Raw genomic sequence first — 9,468 nt, 5'->3', positions numbered from 1 at the left:
CTACACAAAATATAAAAGATGATCAATCTACAAAAGACCCCAAAATAATATGTATGTTTTAGTCCATAATATTAATTTACTTTTATTGAATTTTTAATGTATTTATTATAGCAATTGGTTGAGTAGATTCAGATAGATAAGTAATTTTATTAAATTCCTAAGTAATAAAGAAGAGGAAAACTTAAAGCAAAGAGCATATCAACCATTTATCATTGTGGCGAAATCAGAGGGAAATTGTCAAATTATTTGTGGGATTCGTGATAAAGTTATAGCTATCAGAGAATGAGAAATTTTTTAAAATACATGAAAAATGAGCTTTATGAATTGAGAATATTTTAACAATTTAAATGAAAATTAAAATTTGGTCTTTAGCACTCCATCAGTATGTTAATATTTTCCCCAAGAATTTAAAAACATTTGGATTCTTCATTGTGGATTCTATACTGTATATGTTATGGAGGAAAGCAATGAAATAAAATATAGTTGAAAAAATATTGAAATGGAGGTCAAAACCTGAGATTAAAACTGGTATTTTTTTATTTTAGAAATGGCTTTGTATTATAATTTCTTTCATTGATTGTTATTTGCTGTAATATGAAACAATTAGGGCAAATTACTACCAAGGCCATTTATCTATTCCATTGTTGCTTGAGTCTACAATTATTCTTTTACAAAAAGATTTTCTCCACAATTCCCTGTGATAATGCATTTATAAACTATTTATTATTTAATTATTTAATTATTATTTTTTAAACTATTGTTTAGAGATATTTAACTGTTGAAAAAATGATTATTAGAGGTTCAATTATAATTATTTACTGAGAGGCTTTAATACTTGTACTAGAATGGAAGACAAGAAAAATTTTAACTTCATATTTTCTTCTTTTTTTATGACAGATGGACACTATACTTGTCTTAAATCTTATATGACATCAATTGATACTATGTTGAAAATATATAACATATTATGTAACCAAAAAAATAAAAATAAAAAGGGCTTGGCATTCTAGAGACTTTATAGATGAGCTATTTTAAAGAGTGATTTCTTCTTCTTCTTCTTTTTTTTTTTTTTTTGGATATGGACTCCATTTGGGAGATTCTTTTTTTTTTTTTTTTTTTAAGATTTTATTTATTTATTCATGAGAGACACAGAGAGAAAGAGAGAGAGGCAGAGACACAGGCAGAGGGAGAAGCAGGCTCCATTCAGGGAGCATGATGTGGGACTCGATCTTGGGTCTCTAGGATCACACCCTGGGCTCAAGGTAGTTCTAAACCTCTGAGCCACCCAGGCTGCCCAAGAGTCACTTCTAATTATGAGTTATGTGAGGATATTCAAAGCCCCTTTGGCCAAATATTTAAGTAATATAATTTTAAACATCAAGTCATTTCTATCATTAATAACTTTCTAGTAGAAATCTCAAATACTTAGTTTTACCTTCATTTTCACTCCCTGATAAAGAATTTATAATGAAATTGCCAAAAACCATAACTTAAAACGAGTATAAAATTTGTCTGAACAACTTTGATTCTTTGTTCTGAAAATTGTAGTATCAGGTACGTTTTTCAAAATCACTGTTAATTTGAGATCCATTCAAATTCTTAGTTCCTATGTACCCGGAAAATTGTATATTATATAAAATGTCCTGAAGCATTGTTCCCCATCTGCCACCCTCATATTTCTGAGTGTTAGTTTGTTGATTCTATGCTTTGGAAATGCTGTTTCTAATACTCCAAGAACAATTATAATGTCTAAGCAAAAATAAGTCACATTAAATTTGATCTCTGAGAATGGCAACTTCAATTGTAACCTCCTCCTTTCTTTTGCCACAAAAGATTGTTTTTCATTCTCTCATTTTTCTTCTGTCCAAAGTTAACTAATCATATATACAGAAGATTTGTACAGCAAGATAGTGGACTGAGTCTGTGGTGAAACACATCTTTTACTCCTAAAATACTGAAAAAGGGTAGGCTATATATATATATATATATATATATATATATATATATATATATATTTCTATATAGATATATATATTATCTATCTATCTATCAACTATCATCTATCTATCAAGAAACAAGGATAAAAGAGAACCATGCTAATGAGTAAAATTATATCTTAAAGAATGAGGACAACTGAAATGGAACTAGGTGTAGGTCAAAGGCTGGAATCTTACCACTAAGCAGAGCCAAAGTTCAAACAATGATAGCTACATGAATTCAGAAATATCTTCCCAAAATGAATGAAGGTTTAAATGGCTTTATTATTCAACCCAGGTTCACAATTAGAGCTTCTTAACTACTGGAGTTAGAGAAATACCATTCAATTATGATTGCATTTGGGCTTCTTTGAAAATGTTATATACCAGAAAATACAGTAACTCTTGTCCAATATGGTAGTGATTTTTTTTAATATGTGGGAAAGTATGTCTCCATTTATCTTCAAATATGCTTTTCCTTCCCTTCATCAAAAAAAGAAAGAAAAAAGAAAAGAACAATTGCATGTTGAAAGATCCTGCAGAGGGCAAGAGACACAATAAAGGAAAGGGAAACAAACAAACAAACATATAGATACATTATAAAAAAAGAAAACTACGAAATTACAAAACACACAATGCATATACATATATAAAAGAACAATAATTGCATTGATAATCTGATTTTTCAATCATAATATTGGATATTGCAATCAGTCAAGTACTGTCTTTGGTACTGAAGAAAAAGCATATATAACATACAATTTGGTAGCCAGCAACTCAATTATGTGGGAATAATAAAAATATTCTCAGGTATAGTGAGTCTCATAGGAATTAACTCTCAGAAAACAAATTTTGGAAGCAAGACTGGAATAAGTATTTAAAGTAGAAGTGAGCCAAATTCAGGATGTGGTACATGAAATAAAAGTCATCATGTATGTGAATACAATTCTTACAGTTCAATAAAAGAGACAGAAATCTTTGCATATTGAATATTTTAAGCTAAAATAATTTAAGAAAACAGAGAAGCAGGAAGGACTGACCTAACTCTTCCCCTTGCTCTTCTCCCCTAAAACAGGTCATAAAATCCTCCTGTGAGAGGTGCCCTCCTTGTACCTAGATGGAAGGAGCAGCTTTACCTCCAAAGACAAAGAGACACCAAGAAGAATGTAAAAAACTGGCATTTCTAAGTGTCCTGCAGTTTACTATAATTATTCCATACTCCTTAGCGTATTATATCCCATCAGGACTGACCACTCTTCATCAAACCCATAATAAAAATACACATGTCTTTTTCCTTTATCCTTGTTAATTTCTTTTGTTAGTTTAATTTTCAGACCCAGCCAAGGACCTAAGAGAGTCAAGGAAAACTTTTATCTCCCTATAAAGAAAATAGCACTCAATTTTCAAACTATACGATAGACATTTAAAAAAAAATTCTAAGAAAAGTAGAGCAACCTGAGAGAATAGTTAGGGTGGAGATGACAAAATATATCATAAAATAAAATTAATTGGCTAACATTGCATTTAAAAATATATAGTACATTTAACATATGTACTATATGTAATAGAAAACAAAGTATAAGGACACAAAAAGACTGAAAATAAAGATGAAAGAATAAAGCACACTACATAATAACTAATAATAGTGAAATAATACAGCTATTTAATATGAGGTATAGCATACCTTGATAAAAATATTAGAATTATTGGTTAAAAGTGTTATTGCATATTAATAATGTTAAAAGTATCAATTTGTCCAAAAGAGTTAATTCTTTTAAAAGTGTGTACCAGATTTAAATGTCAAAATATATTTCATATAAATATAAAATATTTTATATAAAATCCATAAAAATCAAATAGATTAATGTAAATACAGAGAAAATAATATATCAGTAAAGCAGGATATTTATGTCTATTTATTGATTATTGAGAGAGTAAAAATAACAAGTAGATAGTTGAAATAAACAATACATGGGACTCCTGGGTGGGTTAGCAGTTGAGCATTTGTCTTCAGTCCAGGATGTGATTCTGGAGTCCTGGTATGGAGTCCCACATTGGGCTTCCTGCATGGAGCCTGCTTCTCCCTCTGCCTGTGTCTCTGCCTCTTCTCTCTCTGTGTCTCTCATGAAGAAATCTTTAAAAAAAAAAAAAAATAACAATACAATTAACAAGTTTGCCCTTAAGATAAAAAGTTCTCATCCATAATTTAGATTGTATACATTTTTCTTAAGAGCATGGAAATAATATACTCATAAATTATGTCAAAAAGAAATTTCAGAATACTTCTAAAATAGGCATCATATATATTATCATATTTGAGAACAATAAAATAAAGATAATAACAAGAACAAGCTAAAAATCCCTAGTTATTTGAAACTAAAGTACACATATGCACAAAGAGTAATACTGATACATTGTGGTTTAAGCAGAAACTAAAATGAAAATTTTAAAATAACTATATCTGAATTACTATGGAAAAACATTAAAGTCTTAGGAAAAAAGTAGAAGTTATAAAAAGAAGTAATGGGTACAAAGAAATGAGAGATGCAATAACCTGAAAAATAAGAGCAAATCTCACTAAATGGATTCCAGAGTAGAATGGAAATGGCAAAAGATAAAATCTTTGAATTATCAGAATAGATCAAAAGAATTCACCTAAACTGAAGAGCAGATAGATAATAGACAAAAATTTAAACGCAGGGGCACCTGGTGGCTCGTAAGTTAAGTGTCGACGCTTGATTTAGGCTCAGATTGTGATCTCAGGGTTGTGAGATCAAGCCCTGTGACAGGCTCCATGCTGGGTGTAGGGCCTCCTTAAGATTCTGTCTCAGGGGATCCCTGGGTGGCTCAGCGGTTTAGCACCTACCTTCGGCCCATGGCGTGATCCTGGAGTCCCAGGATCAAGTCCCACATCAGGTTTCCTGCATGGAGTCTGCTTCTCCGTCTGCCTGTGTCTCTGCCTGTCCATCTCTCCCTCTCAGTGTCTCCATTAATAAATAAATAAAATATGTAAAAAAAAAAAAAGATTCTGTCTCTCTCTCACTTCTTCTCTAAAAAAAGAATAAAAAATAAAAATAAATTTAAAAAGAAAAACTAAAGCAAAAAAAAAAAGAAAATGAGAACAGAATCTTGGGAAACTGTAGGAAGATACAAAAGAGGTTACATTTGAATGATCACAATCCCAGAGAAGATAGAGTGGAGTTGAAATAGTATCCAAAGATATTAATGGCTAATAACTTTCCAAATTGACAGAATGATTCAATATACAAGTTTAAGAAGCCTAGCAAATTTCAAATAGGATACAAGCAAAGAGGGACACCTGGGTGGCTCAGTGGTTGAGTGTCTGCCTTTGGTTCAGGTCATTATCCTGGGGTCCTGGGATCAAGTCCCGCATCAGGGAGCCTGCTTCTCCCTCTGCCTACATCTCTGCCTCTCTCTGTGTGTCTCTCATGAATGGATAAATAAATTATTTTTTTAAAGATAGAAGCAAAGAAATATATTCCAGGATACATCATAATTAAATTTTGAAAATGAAAAATAACTTAGATGATCTCTCATTTGCAGAAAGTGCTGTGTTGAAGTGTTGTACTACTAGTGTATTATTATTATCTAAGTATGTCTTTACTTTGGTTATTAATTGATTGATATACTTGGCAGCTCTCATATTAGGGATATAAATATGCATGATTGTTAGGTCCTCTTGTTGGATAGATCCTTTAAGTATGATATAGTGTTCCTTTTCATCTTTTACTACAGTCTTTGGGATAAACTCTAATTTATCTGATATGAGGATTGCTACCCCTGCTTTCTTTTGAGGACCATTCGAATGGTAATGGTTCTCCAACCTTTCATTTTCAGGCTGTAAGTGTCCTTAAGACAAAAATGAGTCTCGTGTAGACAGCAAATAGATGGGTCTTGCTTTTCTATCCAGTCTGAACCCCTGTGTCTGTTGATGGGATCATTAAGCCCATTCATGTTCATATTGAAAGATATGAACCTAGTGTCATCGTAATACCTGTTCAGTCCCTGTTTTTGTGCATTATTTCTTTGGGCTCCCTCTTTCTTTTACAGAGTCCCCCTTAATATTTCTTTCAGAGCTCGTTTGGTGGTCACATATTCTTTTAGTTTCTGCCTATCTTGGAAGCTCTTTATCTCTCTATTCTGAATGAGAGCCTTGCTGGATAGAATATTCTTGGCTGCATGTTCTTCTCATTTAGGACCCTGAATATATCCTGCCAGCCCTTTCTGGCCTGCCAGGTCTCTGTGGAGAGGTCTGCTGTTAACCTGATATTTCTCCCCATATAAGCTAGGAATCTCTTGTGTCTTGCTGCTTTAAAGATTTTCTCTTTATCTTTGGAATTTGCAAGTTTCACTGTTAAATGTCAAGTTGTTAAATGTTTTTTTTAATTGATTTTTTTTTGGGGGGGGGGGCACTCTATCTCCTGGATCTGAATGCCTGTTTCCCTCTCTAAGTTAGGGAAGTTCTCAGCTATGATTTGTTCAAATATGCTTTCTGGTCCTCTGTCCCTCTCAGCATTTTCTGGAACCCAATTTATACATAGATTCTTCTTTGTCAGGCTATCATATATTTCCCATAACCTTTCCTCATCGTTTCTTAATTATTTTTCTTTTTTCCTCAGCTTCCTTCCTTGCCATCAAATTGTCTTCTATGTCACTCACTCTTTCTTCCACCTCATTAACCCTCATCGTTAGGACCTCCAGTTTGGATTGCATGTCATTTAATTGATTTTTAATTTTGGCCTGATTAGATCTCAATTGTGGAGTCATGAGGTCTCTAGAATCCTTTATGCTTTTTTCCAGAACCATCAGTAGCTTTATAATTGTGCTTCTGAATTGGCTTTCTGACTTCGAATTGTAATCCAAATTCTGTAACTCTGTGGCAGAGAGTACTGTTTCTGAATCTTTCTCTTGTAATGAGTTCTTCTTTCTAGTCATTTTGCTCACTGCAGAGTGGCTGTATGAGCGGGCTCCATCAAGAATGTCAACCAAAACCTAAGTAAATTTCAACGTAGTTGATTCTGACGAAGTCAGAGACTAGAAAATGAAAACAAAGATCAGAACAATAACAAAAAGGACCACTAAAGTGAAAAACAAATTTTAAAACAAAGAAGTAAAAAATAAAAGGTCAAGAATTCCAAAGAATAAGAAAAAAAAGAAAAAGAAAAAAAAGCAAAAGTAAAGAGAAAAAAGTAAAAAGAAAAAAGAGAGGAAGGGAAAAGAAGGCAGGGACTGGGAGATGGTGCTGGTGAAGAAGTGGTAGTAGTGAGAGAATGTAGTCTGAGGGGTCCTAGAGGGTGACCCTCTTGGTTCTGAGTGTATTAAGTTCTGTATGTTAGAAGATGCTTAGTCCCAAATTTATATAAACCAGAAAGACTTGTAGAGGGCCCCACCATTGACCACCAAAACATAAACGAGATAAAAGAAGGGGGCAGAATGGGAAGGAAGAGAGAATATGATCTCACAGAATGAAACAGCATGGTATTCCACTTGGTTCTGGGTGCATGCTAATCATGTTTTAGAAGATATTAACTTCTGCCTTTGTAGAACAAAAGGAGGCAGAAAAAACAAAAAACACAAAACAAAACAAAAGTATATCTCATATATCTCCCCAAATTAAAATGCATATGTTGAAGGGAATCCAGAAGTGGAAAAGATATCAATTGTAATTGTAATTGTAGAAATATGAAAGCCAAAAAGGAAGAAACTTAAAAATGAAGAGCTGGTAAATTATTGTAGTTAAGGTGGGAAAAGAAAAAAATATTGGAAATTTTTAGTCTTATATAAAAACAAGTGGTACTGGAAAAGGGGTGGGGAAGAAGGGGTACCCTCTGGTTCTATATAGTGTAAATCCGTCGACTTCCCCTGGAGCTTTCCAGCGCTGCTTGGTCCAGAACTTGCTCTTCCCCTGTCCTTCCAGCTGGTCTCTGGGGGAGGGGTGTGCTGTGCTCACTCTCAGGTGTGTGCACCTGGGCAGCTACCCCCACCCCGCCATCTGGGGCTCAGTGGGAGCTCTTTACCCCATGAGGCTTCTGTCCCCTGCCCCTCCCACCCCCCGTCCCAGGCACAGGGTGACACAGGAGGAACAACACCACTGTCGGCGGCCAGGTCTCCAGCCCAGGGGTCAGCTCCCCCAGTAACCACCTGCAGCTCCCAGTCCGCACCGGCCTAGGTGCTCCTGGGTGGGGGCCTGACCTGCACAGCTGGGGGCGCCCGGCGGCAGGAGCGTCCTCGCTGTCCTGTGCCCTCCCCGCCTCCGCCTGTCCGGGGGGACCGCAGGGTGGGGGCTGTGTCCCTCAGCGCTGTGGGATCCAGGGCCTGCACTGCTGGAATCGCGCTCCTGGGGCGCAGCCCCCCCCCCCCCGAGCCCCCGCCTGACCCACCGGCTTCTCCCGAGGCCCCGCCAGGTGCGCTGCAGCCCTGACCGAGGTCCCCGGTGTGGGTGCGCTCTCCCCGGAGCCCTCCTCTCCCAGTGACCCCGGAGACTGGAGGTGTCCTGCCCCCTCCTGCGCTTCTGCCCTATTTCTCTGCTGAGCACTTTCCCTCCGGGAAGAATCCGAGAGGATTTTTAAAGTTCCCGCATCTCCAGGGTGAGGCTCTCCTGTCCCGAGGCTCCCACTGCCCCCCTTAGCCCGGCTCCTCCCAGGGCCCCTCCCCCCTCGATTCATTTTTTTCTTTTTTTCTTTTTCCACCTTCCTACCTTGTTAGAAGCGAAAACCCTTCTCTCTGTAGCATCGGGCTGTCCTCTCTTTAAATTTCAGGTTGGATCCAGGATGTTCAGGATGGTTTGGAAGTTATCCGGGGGAGTGGGTGGGGCCAGGTCAGGTGAGGACCCTACTCTTCACTGTCTTGAAGAGTCCAAATTCCTTTTTCCTTCAAATTTTTATTTAAATTCCAGGAGGAGGTTGCTCCCCCGAGGAGCTCTCTCCCCGGAGGGCCGCCGTGGGCATGGCCCGAGGAAACCAGCGAGAACTACCCCCACCAGAAAAACAAGAAGAAATCCCAGGAAATTAGCAAGGGAGAAAGAAAAGAAGATAGCTTGACCACTTCTCAGAGAAAGCAGAGGGACTCTGAGATAATGCAACAAAAGCAGAAGGCAGCTAAGGAGAAGTCTATGCAGACAAAAGAAAAATGATGGCTATTTGGAAAAACCTGGGTGCTACTGCCAACTAAGTGTATCATAAGCTCTAAGGTCAAAATTTTGTGGAGTGAACAATCATGTTATATCCTTACAAAACTATTTTAAACTTTACCTTTCAGCCTGACTTAGTGTAATGTTTCATAACCATTCTTCAAAGAATAAAACACTAACTGTGCATGTGAAAAAATAAATAAATAAATTGCCGTGGAAACCCCACTGAAGGCTTTAGCGGCGGGAGCAGCAGGTATGATATATCATATTAACATATGGTATAATATTAGTTTCAGGTGGAGAATTTAATGATTCATCACTTAGAGAGAACACCTGGTGCTA

The 9,468-nt window shown here is 36.5% G+C and overlaps 1 pseudogene; it reads left to right on the top strand.

The window, feature by feature from the left end:
- Positions 1-8,942: 8,942 nt before the first annotated feature.
- Positions 8,943-9,129, top strand: LOC112661570 (small EDRK-rich factor 1-like; annotated as a pseudogene).
- Positions 9,130-9,468: the final 339 nt, after the last annotated feature.

This window comes from Canis lupus, chromosome 31 (assembly GCF_003254725.2).
Source record: "Canis lupus dingo isolate Sandy chromosome 31, ASM325472v2, whole genome shotgun sequence".
In the NCBI taxonomy this organism is placed as follows: domain Eukaryota; kingdom Metazoa; phylum Chordata; class Mammalia; order Carnivora; family Canidae; genus Canis; species Canis lupus.
The sequence above is the reverse complement of the archived record's forward strand: the minus strand, read 5'-3'. Positions and strand labels throughout refer to the sequence as shown.